Genomic DNA, 19,570 nt, shown 5'->3' with positions numbered 1-19,570 from the left:
TTGAGTTGTAAGTGATCTGAACGTTTCATGATGATAGCACTTTCCTAAGGGGGTCAAACCATGTCCCAAAGGTCACCGGATCTGGTGTCACTTTAAAGAAGTAGTCCAGTTACACATTTGTGGGCTTATAACTTGGCTTCTGAATGTCCTAGAGAGGTCAGGTTTGTTTTATTGTACTCCAATCAACAGCCCCTACAACCACAAAAAGGAATGGAGACATTAGCACTTATGGTTTGTAAATGGCACCCAGAATTATGTTGCACGAAGCACAATTTCACATCATTCTGGGTCCATTTGTGTGAAAACAAGGTCCAATCAGGCTGAAACGCTACAAGAAGGTAGATTCTATTGAGTTGTAAGTGATCTGAACGTTTCATGATGATAGCACTTTCCTAAGGGGGTCAAACCATGTCCCAAAGGTCACCGGATCTGGTGTCAATTTAAAGAAGTAGTCCAGTTACACATTGGTTGGGTATAACTTGGCTTCTGAATGTCCTAGAGAGATCAGGTTTGTTTTAATGTTCTCCAATCAACAGCCCCTACAACCACAAAAAGGAATGGAGTCATAAGCACATATGGTTTGTAAATGGCACCCAGAATTATGTTGCACGAAGCACAATTTCACATCATTCTGGGTTCATTTGTGTGAAAACAAGGTCCAATCAGGCTGAAACGTTACAGGAAGGTAGAATCTATTGAGTTGTAAGTGATCTGAACGTTTCATGATGATAGCACTTTCCTAAGGGGGTCAAACCATGTCCCAAAGGTCACCGGATCTGGTGTCAATTTAAAGTAGTCCAGTTACACATTTGTGGGCTTATAACTTGGCTTCTGAATGTCCTAGAGAGATCAGGTTTGTTTTAATGTACTCCAATCAACAGCCCCTACAACCACAAAAAGGAATGGAGTCATTAGCACTTATGGTTTGTAAATGGCACCCAGAATTATGTTGCACGAAGCACAATTTCACATCATTCTGGGTCCATTTGTGTGAAAACAAGGTCCAATCAGGCTGAAACGCTACAAGAAGGTAGAATCTATTGAGTTGTAAGTGATCTGAACGTTTCATGATGATAGCACTTTCCTAAGGGGGTCAAACCATGTCCCAAAGGTCACCGGATCTGGTGTCAATTTAAAGAAGTAGTCCAGTTACACATTTGTGGGCTTATAACTTGGCTTCTGAATGTCCTAGAGAGATCAGGTTTGTTTTAGTGTACTCCAATCAACAGCCCCTACAACCACAAAAAGGAATGGAGTCATAAGCACTTATGGTTTGTAAATGGCACCCAGAATTATGTTGCACGAAGCACAATTTCACATCATTCTGGGTTCATTTGTGTGAAAACAAGGTCCAATCAGGCTGAAACGTTACAGGAAGGTAGAATCTATTGAGTTGTAATTGATCTGAACGTTTCATGATGATAGCACTTACCTAAGGGGGTCAAACCATGTCCCAAAGGTCACCGGATCTGGTGTCAATTTAAAGTAGTCCAGTTACACATTTGTGGGCTTATAACTTGGCTTCTGAATGTCCTAGAGAGATCAGGTTTGTTTTAATGTACTCCAATCAACAGCCCCTACAACCACAAAAAGGAATGGAGTCATTAGCACTTATGGTTTGTAAATGGCACCCAGAATTATGTTGCACGAAGCACAATTTCACATCATTCTGGGTCCATTTGTGTGAAAACAAGGTCCAATCAGGCTGAAACGCTACAAGAATGTAGAATCTATTGAGTTGTAAGTGATCTGAACGTTTCATGATGATAGCACTTTCCAAAGGGGGTCAAACCATGTCCCAAAGGTCACCGGATCTGGTGTCAATTTAAAGAAGTAGTCCAGTTACACATTTGTGGGCTTATAACTTGGCTTCTGAATGTCCTAGAGAGATCAGGTTTGTTTTAGTATACTCCAATCAACAGCCCCTACAACCACAAAAAGGAATGGAGACATTAGCACTTATGGTTTTTAAATGGCACCCAGAATTATGTTGCACGAAGCACAATTTCACATCATTCTGGGTTCATTTGTGTGAAAACAAGGTCCAATCAGGCTGAAACGTTACAGGAAGGTAGAATCTATTGAGTTGTAAGTGATCTGAACGTTTCATGATGATAGCACTTTCCTAAGGGGGTCAAACCATGTCCCAAAGGTCACCGGATCTGGTGTCACTTTAAAGAAGTAGTCCAGTTACACATTTGTGGGCTTATAACTTGGCTTCTGAATGTCCTAGAGAGGTCAGGTTTGTTTTATTGTACTCCAATCAACAGCCCCTACAGCCACAAAAAGGAATGGAGACATTAGCACTTATGGTTTGTAAATGGCACCCAGAATTATGTTGCACGAAGCACAATTTCACATCATTCTGGGTCCATTTGTGTGAAAACAAGGTCCAATCAGGCTGAAACGCTACAAGAAGGTAGATTCTATTGAGTTGTAAGTGATCTGAACGTTTCAAGATGATCGCACATTCCTATAGGGGGTAAAACCATGTCCCAAAGGTCACCGGGCCTGGTGTCACTTTAAAGATGTAGTCCAGTTACACCTTTGTGGGCTTATAACTTGGCTTCTGAATGCCCTAGAGAGGTCAGGTTTGTTTTAGTGTACTCCAATCAACAGCCCCTACAACCACAAAAAGGAATGGAGTCATTAGCACTTATGATTTTTAAATGGCACCCAGAATTATGTTGCACGAAGCCCAACTTCACATCATTCTGGGTTCATTTGTGTGAAAACAAGGTCCAGTCAGGCTGAAACGTTACAGGAAGGTAGAATCTATTGAGTTGTAAGTGATCTGAACGTTTCATGATGATAGCACTTTCCTAAGGGGGTCAAACCATGTCCCAAAGGTCACCGGATCTGGTGTCAATTTAAAGAAGTTGTCCAGTTACACATTTGTGGGCTTATAACTTGGCTTCTGAATGTCCTAGAGCGATCAGGTTTGTTTTAGTGTACTCCAATCAACAGCCCCTACAACCACAAAAAGGAATGGAGACATTAGCACTTATGGTTTTTAAATGGCACCCAGAATTATGTTGCACGAAGCACAATTTCACATCATTCTGGGTTCATTTGTGTGAAAACAAGGTCCAATCAGGCTGAAACGTTACAGGAAGGTAGAATCTATTGAGTTGTAAGTGATCTGAACGTTTCATGATGATAGCACTTTCCTAAGGGGGTCAAACCATGTCCCAAAGGTCACCGGATCTGGTGTCACTTTAAAGAAGTAGTCCAGTTACACATTTGTGGGCTTATAACTTGGCTTCTGAATGTCCTAGAGAGGTCAGGTTTGTTTTATTGTACTCCAATCAACAGCCCCTACAACCACAAAAAGGAATGGAGACATTAGCACTTATGGCTTGTAAATGGCACCCAGAATTATGTTGCACGAAGCACAATTTCACATCATTCTGGGTCCATTTGTGTGAAAACAAGGTCCAATCAGGCTGAAACGTTACTGGAAGGTAGAATCTATTGAGTTGTAAGTGATCTGAACGTTTCATGATGATAGCACTTTCCTAAGGGGGTCAAACCATGTCCCAAAGGTCTCCGGATCTGGTGTCAATTTAAAGTAGTCCAGTTACACATTTGTGGGCTTATAACTTGGCTTCTGAATGTCCTAGAGAGATCAGGTTTGTTTTAATGTACTCCAATCAACAGCCCCTACAACCACAAAAAGGAATGGAGTCATTAGCACTTATGGTTTGTAAATGGCACCCAGAATTATGTTGCACGAAGCACAATTTCACATCATTCTGGGTCCATTTGTGTGAAAACAAGGTCCAGTCAGGCTGAAACGCTACAAGAAGGTAGAATCTATTGAGTTGTAAGTGATCTGAACGTTTCATGATGATAGCACTTTCCTAAGGGGGTCAAACCATGTCCCAAAGGTCACCGGATCTGGTGTCAATTTAAAGAAGTAGTCCAGTTACACATTTGTGGGCTTATAACTTGGCTTCTGAATGTCCTAGAGAGATCAGGTTTGTTTTAGTATACTCCAATCAACAGCCCCTACAACCACAAAAAGGAATGGAGACATTAGCACTTATGGTTTTTAAATGGCACCCAGAATTATGTTGCACGAAGCACAATTTCACATCATTCTGGGTTCATTTGTGTGAAAACAAGGTCCAATCAGGCTGAAACGTTATAGGAAGGTAGAATCTATTGAGTTGTAAGTGATCTGAACGTTTCATGATGATAGCACTTTCCTAAGGCGGTCAAACCATGTCCCAAAGGTCACCGGATCTGGTGTCACTTTAAAGAAGTAGTCCAGTTACACATTTGTGGGCTTATAACTTGGCTTCTGAATGTCCTAGAGAGGTCAGGTTTGTTTTATTGTACTCCAATCAACAGCCCCTACAGCCACAAAAAGGAATGGAGACATTAGCACTTATGGTTTGTAAATGGCACCCAGAATTATGTTGCACGAAGCACAATTTCACATCATTCTGGGTCCATTTGTGTGAAAACAAGGTCCAATCAGGCTGAAACGCTACAAGAAGGTAGATTCTATTGAGTTGTAAGTGATCTGAACGTTTCAAGATGATCGCACATTCCTATAGGGGGTAAAACCATGTCCCAAAGGTCACCGGGCCTGGTGTCACTTTAAAGATGTAGTCCAGTTACACCTTTGTGGGCTTATAACTTGGCTTCTGAATGCCCTAGAGAGGTCAGGTTTGTTTTAGTGTACTCCAATCAACAGCCCCTACAACCACAAAAAGGAATGGAGTCATTAGCACTTATGATTTTTAAATGGCACCCAGAATTATGTTGCACGAAGCCCAACTTCACATCATTCTGGGTTCATTTGTGTGAAAACAAGGTCCAGTCAGGCTGAAACGTTACAGGAAGGTAGAATCTATTGAGTTGTAAGTGATCTGAACGTTTCATGATGATAGCACTTTCCTAAGGGGGTCAAACCATGTCCCAAAGGTCACCGGATCTGGTGTCAATTTAAAGAAGTTGTCCAGTTACACATTTGTGGGCTTATAACTTGGCTTCTGAATGTCCTAGAGCGATCAGGTTTGTTTTAGTGTACTCCAATCAACAGCCCCTACAACCACAAAAAGGAATGGAGACATTAGCACTTATGGTTTTTAAATGGCACCCAGAATTATGTTGCACGAAGCACAATTTCACATCATTCTGGGTTCATTTGTGTGAAAACAAGGTCCAATCAGGCTGAAACGTTACAGGAAGGTAGAATCTATTGAGTTGTAAGTAATCTGAACGTTTCATGATGATAGCACTTTCCTAAGGGGGTCAAACCATGTCCCAAAGGTCACCGGATCTGGTGTCACTTTAAAGAAGTAGTCCAGTTACACATTTGTGGGCTTATAACTTGGCTTCTGAATGTCCTAGAGAGGTCAGGTTTGTTTTATTGTACTCCAATCAACAGCCCCTACAACCACAAAAAGGAATGGAGACATTAGCACTTATGGCTTGTAAATGGCACCCAGAATTATGTTGCACGAAGCACAATTTCACATCATTCTGGGTCCATTTGTGTGAAAACAAGGTCCAATCAGGCTGAAACGTTACAGGAAGGTAGAATCTATTGAGTTGTAAGTGATCTGAACGTTTCATGATGATAGCACTTTCCTAAGGGGGTCAAACCATGTCCCAAAGGTCACCGGATCTGGTGTCAATTTAAAGTAGTCCAGTTACACATTTGTGGGCTTATAACTTGGCTTCTGAATGTCCTAGAGAGATCAGGTTTGTTTTAATGTACTCCAATCAACAGCCCCTACAACCACAAAAAGGAATAGAGTCATTAGCACTTATGCTTTGTAAATGGCACCCAGAATTATGTTGCACGAAGCACAATTTCACATCATTCTGGGTCCATTTGTGTGAAAACAAGGTCCAGTCAGGCTGAAACGCTACAAGAAGGTAGAATCTATTGAGTTGTAAGTGATCTGAACGTTTCATGATGATAGCACTTTCCTAAGGGGGTCAAACCCTGTCCCAAAGGTCACCGGATCTGGTGTCAATTTAAAGAAGTAGTCCAGTTACACATTTGTGGGCTTATAACTTGGCTTCTGAATGTCCTAGAGAGATCAGGTTTGTTTTAGTGTACTCCAATCAACAGCCCCTACAACCACAAAAAGGAATGGAGACATTAGCACTTATGGTTTTTAAATGGCACCCAGAATTATGTTGCACGAAGCACAATTTCACATCATTCTGGGTTCATTTGTGTGAAAACAAGGTCCAATCAGGCTGAAACGTTACAGGAAGGTAGAATCTATTGAGTTGTAAGTGATCTGAACGTTTCATGATGATAGCACTTTCCAAAGGGGGTCAAACCATGTCCCAAAGGTCACCGGATCTGGTGTCAATTTAAAGAAGTAGTCCAGTTACACATTTGTGGGCTTATAACTTGGCTTCTGAATGTCCTAGAGAGATCAGGTTTTTTTTAATGTACTCCAATCAACAGCCCCTACAACCACAAAAAGGAATGGAGTCATTAGCACTTATGCTTTGTAAATGGCACCCAGAATTATGTTGCACGAAGCACAATTTCACATCATTCTGGGTTCATTTGTGTGAAAACAAGGTCCAATCAGGCTGAAACGTTACAGGAAGGTAGAATCTATTGAGTTGTAAGTGATCTGAACGTTTCATGATGATAGCACTTTCCTAAGGGGGTCAAACCATGTCCCAAAGGTCACCGGATCTGGTGTCACTTTAAAGAAGTAGTCCAGTTACACATTTGTGGGCTTATAACTTGGCTTCTGAATGTCCTAGAGAGGTCAGGTTTGTTTTATTGTACTCCAATCAACAGCCCCTACAGCCACAAAAAGGAATGGAGACATTAGCACTTATGGTTTGTAAATGGCACCCAGAATTATGTTGCACGAAGCACAATTTCACATCATTCTGGGTCCATTTGTGTGAAAACAAGGTCCAATCAGGCTGAAACGCTACAAGAAGGTAGATTCTATTGAGTTGTAAGTGATCTGAACGTTTCAAGATGATCGCACATTCCTATAGGGGGTAAAACCATGTCCCAAAGGTCACCGGGCCTGGTGTCACTTTAAAGATGTAGTCCAGTTACACCTTTGTGGGCTTATAACTTGGCTTCTGAATGCCCTAGAGAGGTCAGGTTTGTTTTAGTGTACTCCAATCAACAGCCCCTACAACCACAAAAAGGAATGGAGACATTAGCACTTATGGTTTTTAAATGGCACCCAGAATTATGTTGCACGAAGCACAATTTCACATCATTCTGGGTTCATTTGTGTGAAAACAAGGTCCAATCAGGCTGAAACGTTACAGGAAGGTAGAATCTATTGAGTTGTAAGTGATCTGAACGTTTCATGATGATAGCACTTTCCTAAGGGGGTCAAACCATGTCCCAAAGGTCACCGGATCTGGTGTCACTTTAAAGAAGTAGTCCAGTTACACATTTGTGGGCTTATAACTTGGCTTCTGAATGTCCTAGAGAGATCAGGTTTTTTTTAATGTACTCCAATCAACAGCCCCTACAACCACAAAAAGGAATGGAGTCATTAGCACTTATGCTTTGTAAATGGCACCCAGAATTATGTTGCACGAAGCACAATTTCACATCATTCTGGGTTCATTTGTGTGAAAACAAGGTCCAATCAGGCTGAAACGTTACAGGAAGGTAGAATCTATTGAGTTGTAAGTGATCTGAACGTTTCATGATGATAGCACTTTCCTAAGGGGGTCAAACCATGTCCCAAAGGTCACCGGATCTGGTGTCACTTTAAAGAAGTAGTCCAGTTACACATTTGTGGGCTTATAACTTGGCTTCTGAATGTCCTAGAGAGGTCAGGTTTGTTTTATTGTACTCCAATCAACAGCCCCTACAGCCACAAAAAGGAATGGAGACATTAGCACTTATGGTTTGTAAATGGCACCCAGAATTATGTTGCACGAAGCACAATTTCACATCATTCTGGGTCCATTTGTGTGAAAACAAGGTCCAATCAGGCTGAAACGCTACAAGAAGGTAGATTCTATTGAGTTGTAAGTGATCTGAACGTTTCAAGATGATCGCACATTCCTATAGGGGGTAAAACCATGTCCCAAAGGTCACCGGGCCTGGTGTCACTTTAAAGATGTAGTCCAGTTACACCTTTGTGGGCTTATAACTTGGCTTCTGAATGCCCTAGAGAGGTCAGGTTTGTTTTAGTGTACTCCAATCAACAGCCCCTACAACCACAAAAAGGAATGGAGACATTAGCACTTATGGTTTTTAAATGGCACCCAGAATTATGTTGCACGAAGCACAATTTCACATCATTCTGGGTTCATTTGTGTGAAAACAAGGTCCAATCAGGCTGAAACGTTACATGAAGGTAGAATCTATTGAGTTGTAAGTGATCTGAACGTTTCATGATGATAGCACTTTCCTAAGGGGGTCAAACTATGTCCCAAAGGTCACCGGATCTGGTGTCACTTTAAAGAAGTTGTCCAGTTACACATTTGTGGGCTTATAACTTGGCTTCTGAATGTCCTAGAGAGGTCAGGTTTGTTTTATTGTACTCCAATCAACAGCCCCTACAACCACAAAAAGGAATGGAGACATTAGCACTTATGGTTTGTAAATGGCACCCAGAATGATGTTGCACGAAGCACAATTTCACATCATTCTGGGTCCATTTGTGTGAAAACAAGGTCCAATCAGGCTGAAACGCTACAAGAAGGTAGATTCTATTGAGTTGTAAGTGATCTGAACGTTTCAAGATGATCGCACATTCCTATAGGGGGTAAAACCATGTCCCAAAGGTCACCGGGCCTGGTGTCACTTTAAAGAAGTAGTCCAGTTACACATTTGTGGGCTTATAACTTGGCTTCTGAATGTCCTAGAGAGGTCAGGTTTGTTTTATTGTACTCCAATCAACAGCCCCTACAACCACAAAAAGGAATGGAGACATTAGCACTTATGGCTTGTAAATGGCACCCAGAATTATGTTGCACGAAGCACAATTTCACATCATTCTAGGTCCATTTGTGTGAAAACAAGGTCCAATCAGGCTGAAACGTTACAGGAAGGTAGAATCTATTGAGTTGTAAGTGATCTGAACGTTTCATGATGATAGCACTTTCCTAAGGGGGTCAAACCATGTCCCAAAGGTCACCGGATCTGGTGTCAATTTAAAGTAGTCCAGTTACACATTTGTGGGCTTATAACTTGGCTTCTGAATGTCCTAGAGAGATCAGGTTTGTTTTAATGTACTCCAATCAACAGCCCCTACAACCACAAAAAGGAATGGAGTCATTAGCACTTATGGTTTGTAAATGGCACCCAGAATTATGTTGCACGAAGCACAATTTCACATCATTCTGGGTCCATTTGTGTGAAAACAAGGTCCAGTCAGGCTGAAACGCTACAAGAAGGTAGAATCTATTGAGTTGTAAGTGATCTGAACGTTTCATGATGATAGCACTTTCCTAAGGGGGTCAAACCCTGTCCCAAAGGTCACCGGATCTGGTGTCAATTTAAAGAAGTAGTCCAGTTACACATTTGTGGGCTTATAACTTGGCTTCTGAATGTCCTAGAGAGATCAGGTTTGTTTTAGTGTACTCCAATCAACAGCCCCTACAACCACAAAAAGGAATGGAGTCATAAGCACTTATGGTTTGTAAATGGCACCCAGAATTATGTTGCACGAAGCACAATTTCACATCATTCTGGGTTCATTTGTGTGAAAACAAGGTCCAATCAGGCTGAAACGTTACAGGAAGGTAGAATCTATTGAGTTGTAAGTGATCTGAACGTTTCATGATGATAGCACTTACCTAAGGGGGTCAAACCATGTCCCAAAGGTCACCGGATCTGGTGTCAATTTAAAGTAGTCCAGTTACACATTTGTGGGCTTATAACTTGGCTTCTGAATGTCCTAGAGAGATCAGGTTTGTTTTAATGTACTCCAATCAACAGCCCCTACAACCACAAAAAGGAATGGAGTCATTAGCACTTATGCTTTGTAAATGGCACCCAGAATTATGTTGCACGAAGCACAATTTCACATCATTCTGGGTCCATTTGTGTGAAAACAAGGTCCAATCAGGCTGAAACGCTACAAGAAGGTAGAATCTATTGAGTTGTAAGTGATCTGAACGTTTCATGATGATAGCACTTTCCAAAGGGGGTCAAACCATGTCCCAAAGGTCACCGGATCTGGTGTCAATTTAAAGAAGTAGTCCAGTTACACATTTGTGGGCTTATAACTTGGCTTCTGAATGTCCTAGAGAGATCAGGTTTGTTTTAATGTACTCCAATCAACAGCCCCTACAACCACAAAAAGGAATGGAGTCATTAGCACTTATGCTTTGTAAATGGCACCCAGAATTATGTTGCACGAAGCACAATTTCACATCATTCTGGGTTCATTTGTGTGAAAACAAGGTCCAATCAGGCTGAAACGTTACAGGAAGGTAGAATCTATTGAGTTGTAAGTGATCTGAACGTTTCATGATGATAGCACTTTCCTAAGGGGGTCAAACCATGTCCCAAAGGTCACCGGATCTGGTGTCACTTTAAAGAAGTAGTCCAGTTACACATTTGTGGGCTTATAACTTGGCTTCTGAATGTCCTAGAGAGGTCAGGTTTGTTTTATTGTACTCCAATCAACAGCCCCTACAGCCACAAAAAGGAATGGAGACATTAGCACTTATGGTTTGTAAATGGCACCCAGAATTATGTTGCACGAAGCACAATTTCACATCATTCTGGGTCCATTTGTGTGAAAACAAGGTCCAATCAGGCTGAAACGCTACAAGAAGGTAGATTCTATTGAGTTGTAAGTGATCTGAACGTTTCAAGATGATCGCACATTCCTATAGGGGGTAAAACCATGTCCCAAAGGTCACCGGGCCTGGTGTCACTTTAAAGATGTAGTCCAGTTACACCTTTGTGGGCTTATAACTTGGCTTCTGAATGCCCTAGAGAGGTCAGGTTTGTTTTAGTGTACTCCAATCAACAGCCCCTACAACCACAAAAAGGAATGGAGACATTAGCACTTATGGTTTTTAAATGGCACCCAGAATTATGTTGCACGAAGCACAATTTCACATCATTCTGGGTTCATTTGTGTGAAAACAAGGTCCAATCAGGCTGAAACGTTACAGGAAGGTAGAATCTATTGAGTTGTAAGTGATCTGAACGTTTCATGATGATAGCACTTTCCTAAGGGGGTCAAACCATGTCCCAAAGGTCACCGGATCTGGTGTCACTTTAAAGAAGTTGTCCAGTTACACATTTGTGGGCTTATAACTTGGCTTCTGAATGTCCTAGAGAGGTCAGGTTTGTTTTATTGTACTCCAATCAACAGCCCCTACAACCACAAAAAGGAATGGAGACATTAGCACTTATGGTTTGTAAATGGCACCCAGAATGATGTTGCACGAAGCACAATTTCACATCATTCTGGGTCCATTTGTGTGAAAACAAGGTCCAATCAGGCTGAAACGCTACAAGAAGGTAGATTCTATTGAGTTGTAAGTGATCTGAACGTTTCACGATGATAGCACTTTCCTAAGGGGGTCAAACCATGTCCCAAAGGTCACCGGATCTGGTGTCAATTTAAAGAAGTAGTCCAGTTACACATTTGTGGGCTTATAACTTGGCTTCTGAATGTCCTAGAGCGATCAGGTTTGTTTTAGTGTACTCCAATCAACAGCCCCTACAACCACAAAAAGGAATGGAGACATTATCACTTATTGTTTTTAAATGGCACCCAGAAATATGTTGCACGAAGCACAATTTCACATCATTCTGGGTTCATTTGTGTGAAAACAAGGTCCAATCAGGCTGAAACGTTACAGGAAGGTAGAATCTATTGAGTTGTAAGTGATCTGAACGTTTCATGATGATAGCACTTTCCTAAGGGGGTCAAACCATGTCCCAAAGGTCACCGGATCTGGTGTCACTTTAAAGAAGTAGTCCAGTTACACATTTGTGGGCTTATAACTTGGCTTCTGAATGTCCTAGAGAGGTCAGGTTTGTTTTATTGTACTCCAATCAACAGCCTCTACAACCACAAAAAGGAATGGAGACATTAGCACTTATGGTTTGTAAATGGCACCCAGAATTATGTTACACGAAGCACAATTTCACATCATTCTTGGTCCATTTGTGTGAAAACAAGGTCCAATCAGGCTGAAACGTTACAGGAAGGTAGAATCTATTGAGTTGTAAGTGATCTGAACGTTTCATGATGATAGCACTTTCCTAAGGGGGTCAAACCATGTCCCAAAGGTCACCGGATCTGGTGTCAATTTAAAAAAAGTAGTCCAGTTACACATTTGTGGGCTTATAACTTGGCTTCTGAATGTCCTAGAGAGATCAGGTTTGTTTTAGTATACTCCAATCAACAGCCCCTACAACCACAAAAAGGAATGGAGTCATTAGCACTTATGCTTTGTAAATGGCACCCAGAATTATGTTGCACGAAGCACAATTTCACATAATTCTGGGTCCATTTGTGTGAAAACAAGGTCCAATCAGGCTGAAACGTTACAGGAAGGTAGAATCTATTGAGTTGTAAGTGATCTGAACGTTTCAAGATGATCGCACATTCCTATAGGGGGTAAAACCATGTCCCAAAGGTCACCGGGCCTGGTGTCACTTTAAAGATGTAGTCCAGTTACACCTTTGTGGGCTTATAACTTGGCTTCTGAATGTCCTAGAGAGGTTAGGTTTGTTTTAGTGTACTCCAATCAAAAGCCCCTACAGCCACAAAAAGGAATGGAGTCATTAGCACTTATGGTTTGTAAATGGCACCCAGAATTATGTTGCACGAAGCACAATTTCACATCATTCTGGGTCCATTTGTGTGAAAACAAGGTCCAGTCAGGCTGAAACGCTACAAGAAGGTAGAATCTATTGAGTTGTAAGTGATCTGAACGTTTCATGATGATAGCACTTTCCTAAGGGGGTCAAACCATGTCCCAAAGGTCACCGGATCTGGTGTCAATTTAAAGAAGTAGTCCAGTTACACATTTGTGGGCTTATAACTTGGCTTCTGAATGTCCTAGAGAGATCAGGTTTGTTTTAGTGTACTCCAATCAACAGCCCCTACAACCACAAAAAGGAATGGAGTCATAAGCACTTATGGTTTGTAAATGGCACCCAGAATTATGTTGCACGAAGCACAATTTCACATCATTCTGGGTTCATTTGTGTGAAAACAAGGTCCAATCAGGCTGAAACGTTACAGGAAGGTAGAATCTATTGAGTTGTAAGTGATCTGAACGTTTCATGATGATAGCACTTACCTAAGGGGGTCAAACCATGTCCCAAAGGTCACCGGATCTGGTGTCAATTTAAAGTAGTCCAGTTACACATTTGTGGGCTTATAACTTGGCTTCTGAATGTCCTAGAGAGATCAGGTTTGTTTTAATGTACTCCAATCAACAGCCCCTACAACCACAAAAAGGAATGGAGTCATTAGCACTTATGGTTTGTAAATGGCACCCAGAATTATGTTGCACGAAGCACAATTTCACATCATTCTGGGTCCATTTGTGTGAAAACAAGGTCCAATCAGGCTGAAACGCTACAAGAAGGTAGAATCTATTGAGTTGTAAGTGATCTGAACGTTTCATGATGATAGCACTTTCCAAAGGGGGTCAAACCATGTCCCAAAGGTCACCGGATCTGGTGTCAATTTAAAGAAGTAGTCCAGTTACACATTTGTGGGCTTATAACTTGGCTTCTGAATGTCCTAGAGAGATCAGGTTTGTTTTAGTGTACTCCAATCAACAGCCCCTACAACCACAAAAAGGAATGGAGACATTAGCACTTATGGTTTTTAAATGGCACCCAGAATTATGTTGCACGAAGCACAATTTCACATCATTCTGGGTTCATTTGTGTGAAAACAAGGTCCAATCAGGCTGAAACGTTACAGGAAGGTAGAATCTATTGAGTTGTAAGTGATCTGAACGTTTCATGATGATAGCACTTTCCTAAGGGGGTCAAACCATGTCCCAAAGGTCACCGGATCTGGTGTCACTTTAAAGAAGTAGTCCAGTTACACATTTGTGGGCTTATAACTTGGCTTCTGAATGTCCTAGAGAGGTCAGGTTTGTTTTATTGTACTCCAATCAACAGCCCCTACAACCACAAAAAGGAATGGAGACATTAGCACTTATGGTTTGTAAATGGCACCCAGAATTATGTTGCACGAAGCACAATTTCACATCATTTTGGGTCCATTTGTGTGAAAACAAGGTCCAATCAGGCTGAAACGCTACAAGAAGGTAGATTCTATTGAGTTGTAAGTGATCTGAACGTTTCAAGATGATCGCACATTCCTATAGGGGGTAAAACCATGTCCCAAAGGTCACCGGGCCTGGTGTCACTTTAAAGATGTAGTCCAGTTACACCTTTGTGGGCTTATAACTTGGCTTCTGAATGTCCTAGAGAGGTTAGGTTTGTTTTAGTGTACTCCAATCAAAAGCCCCTACAACCACAAAAAGGAATGGAGTCATTAGCACTTATGGTTTGTAAATGGCACCCAGAATTATGTTGCACGAAGCACAATTTCACATCATTCTGGGTCCATTTGTGTGAAAACAAGGTCCAATCAGGCTGAAACGTTACAGAAAGGTAGAATCTATTGAGTTGTAAGTGATCTGAACGTTTCATGATGATAGCACTTTCCTAAGGGGGTCAAACCATGTCCCAAAGGTCACCGGATCTGGTGTCAATTTAAAGAAGTAGTCCAGTTACACATTTGTGGGCTTATAACTTGGCTTCTGAATGTCCTAGAGAGATCAGGTTTGTTTTAGTATACTCCAATCAACAGCCCCTACAACCACAAAAAGGAATGGAGTCATTAGCACTTATGCTTTGTAAATGGCACCCAGAATTATGTTGAACGAAGCACAATTTCACATCATTCTGGGTTCATTTGTGTGAAAACAAGGTCCAGTCAGGCTGAAACGTTACAGGAAGGTAGAATCTATTGAGTTGTAAGTGATCTGAACGTTTCATGATGATAGCACTTTCCTAAGGGGGTCAAACCATGTCCCAAAGCTCACCGGATCTGGTGTCAATTTAAAGAAGTAGTCCAGTTACACATTTGTGGGCTTATAACTTGGCTTCTGAATGTCCTAGAGAGATCAGGTTTGTTTTAATGTACTCCAATCAACAGCCCCTACAACCACAAAAAGGAATGGAGTCATTAGCACTTATGGTTTGTAAATGGCACCCAGAATTATGTTGCACGAAGCACAATTTCACATCATTCTGGGTTCATTTGTGTGAAAACAAGGTCCAATCAGGCTGAAACGTTACAGGAAGGTAGAATCTATTGAGTTGTAAGTGATCTGAACGTTTCATGATGATAGCACTTTCCTAAGGGGGTCAAACCATGTCCCAAAGGTCACCGGATCTGGTGTCAATTTAAAGTAGTCCAGTTACACATTTGTGGGCTTATAACTTGGCTTCTGAATGTCCTAGAGAGATCAGGTTTGTTTTAATGTACTCCAATCAACAGCCCCTACAACCACAAAAAGGAATGGAGTCATTAGCACTTATGGTTTGTAAATGGCACCCAGAATTATGTTGCACAAAGCACAATTTCACATCATTCTGGGTCCATTTGTGTGAAAACAAGGTCCAATCAGGCTGAAACGTTACAAGAAGGTAGAATATATTGAGTTGTAAGTGATCTGAACGTTTCATGATGATAGCACTTTCCTAAGGGGGTCAAACCATGTCCCAAAGTTCACCGGATCTGGTGTCAATTTAAAGAAGTAGTCCAGTTACACATTTGTGGGCTTATAACTTGGCTTCTGAATGTCCTAGAGAGATCAGGTTTGTTTTAGTGTACTCCAATCAACAGCCCCTACAACCACAAAAAGGAATGGAGTCATTAGCACTTATGGTTTGTAAATGGCACACAGAATTATGTTGCACGAAGCACAATTTCACATCATTCTGGGTCCATTTGTGTGAAAACAAGGTCCAATCAGGGTGAAACATTACAGGAAGGTAGAATCTATTGAGTTGTAAGTGATCTGAACGTTTCAAGATGATCGCACATTCCTATAGGGGGTAAAACCATGTCCCAAAGGTCACCGGGCCTGGTGTCACTTTAAAGATGTAGTCCAGTTACACCTTTGTGGGCTTATAACTTGGCTTCTGAAAGTCCTAGAGAGGTTAAGTTTGTTTTAGTGTACTCCAATCAACAGCCCCTACAGCCACAAAAAGGAATGGAGTCATTAGCACTTATGGTTTGTAAATGGCACCCAGAATTATGTTGCACGAAGCACAATTTCACATAATTCTGGGTCCATTTGTGTGAAAACAAGGTCCAATCAGGCTGAAACGTTACAGGAAGGTAGAATCTATTGAGTTGTAAGTGATCTGAACGTTTCAAGATGATCGCACATTCCTATAGGGGGTAAAACCATGTCCCAAAGGTCACCGGGCCTGGTGTCACTTTAAAGATGTAGTCCAGTTACACCTTTGTGGGCTTATAACTTGGCTTCTGAATGTCCTAGAGAGGTTAGGTTTGTTTTAGTGTACTCCAATCAAAAGCCCCTACAGCCACAAAAAGGAATGGAGTCATTAGCACTTATGGTTTGTAAATGGCACCCAGAATTATGTTGCACGAAGCACAATTTCACATCATTCTGGGTCCATTTGTGTGAAAACAAGGTCCAGTCAGGCTGAAACGCTACAAGAAGGTAGAATCTATTGAGTTGTAAGTGATCTGAACGTTTCATGATGATAGCACTTTCCTAAGGGGGTCAAACCATGTCCCAAAGGTCACCGGATCTGGTGTCAATTTAAAGAAGTAGTCCAGTTACACATTTGTGGGCTTATAACTTGGCTTCTGAATGTCCTAGAGAGATCAGGTTTGTTTTAGTGTACTCCAATCAACAGCCCCTACAACCACAAAAAGGAATGGAGTCATAAGCACTTATGGTTTGTAAATGGCACCCAGAATTATGTTGCACGAAGCACAATTTCACATCATTCTGGGTTCATTTGTGTGAAAACAAGGTCCAATCAGGCTGAAACGTTACAGGAAGGTAGAATCTATTGAGTTGTAAGTGATCTGAACGTTTCATGATGATAGCACTTACCTAAGGGGGTCAAACCATGTCCCAAAGGTCACCGGATCTGGTGTCAATTTAAAGTAGTCCAGTTACACATTTGTGGGCTTATAACTTGGCTTCTGAATGTCCTAGAGAGATCAGGTTTGTTTTAATGTACTCCAATCAACAGCCCCTACAACCACAAAAAGGAATGGAGTCATTAGCACTTATGGTTTGTAAATGGCACCCAGAATTATGTTGCACGAAGCACAATTTCACATCATTCTGGGTCCATTTGTGTGAAAACAAGGTCCAATCAGGCTGAAACGCTACAAGAAGGTAGAATCTATTGAGTTGTAAGTGATCTGAACGTTTCATGATGATAGCACTTTCCAAAGGGGGTCAAACCATGTCCCAAAGGTCACCGGATCTGGTGTCAATTTAAAGAAGTTGTCCAGTTACACATTTGTGGGCTTATAACTTGGCTTCTGAATGTCCTAGAGAGATCAGGTTTGTTTTAGTGTACTCCAATCAACAGCCCCTACAACCACAAAAAGGAATGGAGACATTAGCACTTATGGTTTTTAAATGGCACCCAGAATTATGTTGCACGAAGCACAATTTCACATCATTCTGGGTTCATTTGTGTGAAAACAAGGTCCAATCAGGCTGAAACGTTACAGGAAGGTAGAATCTATTGAGTTGTAAGTGATCTGAACGTTTCATGATGATAGCACTTTCCTAAGGGGGTCAAACCATGTCCCAAAGGTCACCGGATCTGGTGTCACTTTAAAGAAGTAGTCCAGTTACACATTTGTGGGCTTATAACTTGGCTTCTGAATGTCCTAGAGAGGTCAGGTTTGTTTTATTGTACTCCAATCAACAGCCCCTACAACCACAAAAAGGAATGGAGACATTAGCACTTATGGTTTGTAAATGGCACCCAGAATTATGTTGCACGAAGCACAATTTCACATCATTTTGGGTCCATTTGTGTGAAAACAAGGTCCAATCAGGCTGAAACGCTACAAGAAGGTAGATTCTATTGAGTTGTAAGTGATCTGAACGTTTCAAGATGATCGCACATTCCTATAGGGGGTAAAACCATGTCCCAAAGGTCACCGGGCCTGGTGTCACTTTAAAGATGTAGTCCAGTTACACCTTTGTGGGCTTATAACTTGGCTTCTGAATGTCCTAGAGAGGTTAGGTTTGTTTTAGTGTACTCCAATCAAAAGCCCCTACAACCACAAAAAGGAATGGAGTCATTAGCACTTATGGTTTGTAAATGGCACCCAGAATTATGTTGCACGAAGCACAATTTCACATCATTCTGGGTCCATTTGTGTGAAAACAAGGTCCAATCAGGCTGAAACGTTACAGAAAGGTAGAATCTATTGAGTTGTAAGTGATCTGAACGTTTCATGATGATAGCACTTTCCTAAGGGGGTCAAACCATGTCCCAAAGGTCACCGGATCTGGTGTCAATTTAAAGAAGTAGTCCAGTTACACATTTGTGGGCTTATAACTTGGCTTCTGAATGTCCTAGAGAGATCAGGTTTGTTTTAGTATACTCCAATCAACAGCCCCTACAACCACAAAAAGGAATGGAGTCATTAGCACTTATGCTTTGTAAATGGCACCCAGAATTATGTTGAACGAAGCACAATTTCACATCATTCTGGGTTCATTTGTGTGAAAACAAGGTCCAGTCAGGCTGAAACGTTACAGGAAGGTAGAATCTATTGAGTTGTAAGTGATCTGAACGTTTCATGATGATAGCACTTTCCTAAGGGGGTCAAACCATGTCCCAAAGCTCACCGGATCTGGTGTCAATTTAAAGAAGTAGTCCAGTTACACATTTGTGGGCTTATAACTTGGCTTCTGAATGTCCTAGAGAGATCAGGTTTGTTTTAATGTACTCCAATCAACAGCCCCTACAACCACAAAAAGGAATGGAGTCATTAGCACTTATGGTTTGTAAATGGCACCCAGAATTATGTTGCACGAAGCACAATTTCACATCATTCTGGGTTCATTTGTGTGAAAACAAGGTCCAATCAGGCTGAAACGTTACAGGAAGGTAGAATCTATTGAGTTGTAAGTGATCTGAACGTTTCATGATGATAGCACTTTCCTAAGGGGGTCAAACCATGTCCCAAAGGTCACCGGATCTGGTGTCAATTTAAAGTAGTCCAGTTACACATTTGTGGGCTTATAACTTGGCTTCTGAATGTCCTAGAGAGATCAGGTTTGTTTTAATGTACTCCAATCAACAGCCCCTACAACCACAAAAAGGAATGGAGTCATTAGCACTTATGGTTTGTAAATGGCACCCAGAATTATGTTGCACAAAGCACAATTTCACATCATTCTGGGTCCATTTGTGTGAAAACAAGGTCCAATCAGGCTGAAACGTTACAAGAAGGTAGAATATATTGAGTTGTAAGTGATCTGAACGTTTCATGATGATAGCACTTTCCTAAGGGGGTCAAACCATGTCCCAAAGGTCACCGGATCTGGTGTCAATTTAAAGAAG

The sequence above is a fragment of the Nothobranchius furzeri genome, chromosome 17 (assembly GCF_043380555.1).
Source record: "Nothobranchius furzeri strain GRZ-AD chromosome 17, NfurGRZ-RIMD1, whole genome shotgun sequence".
Taxonomy (NCBI): Eukaryota; Metazoa; Chordata; class Actinopteri; order Cyprinodontiformes; family Nothobranchiidae; genus Nothobranchius; species Nothobranchius furzeri.
Note: the sequence above shows the minus strand (reverse complement) of the source record.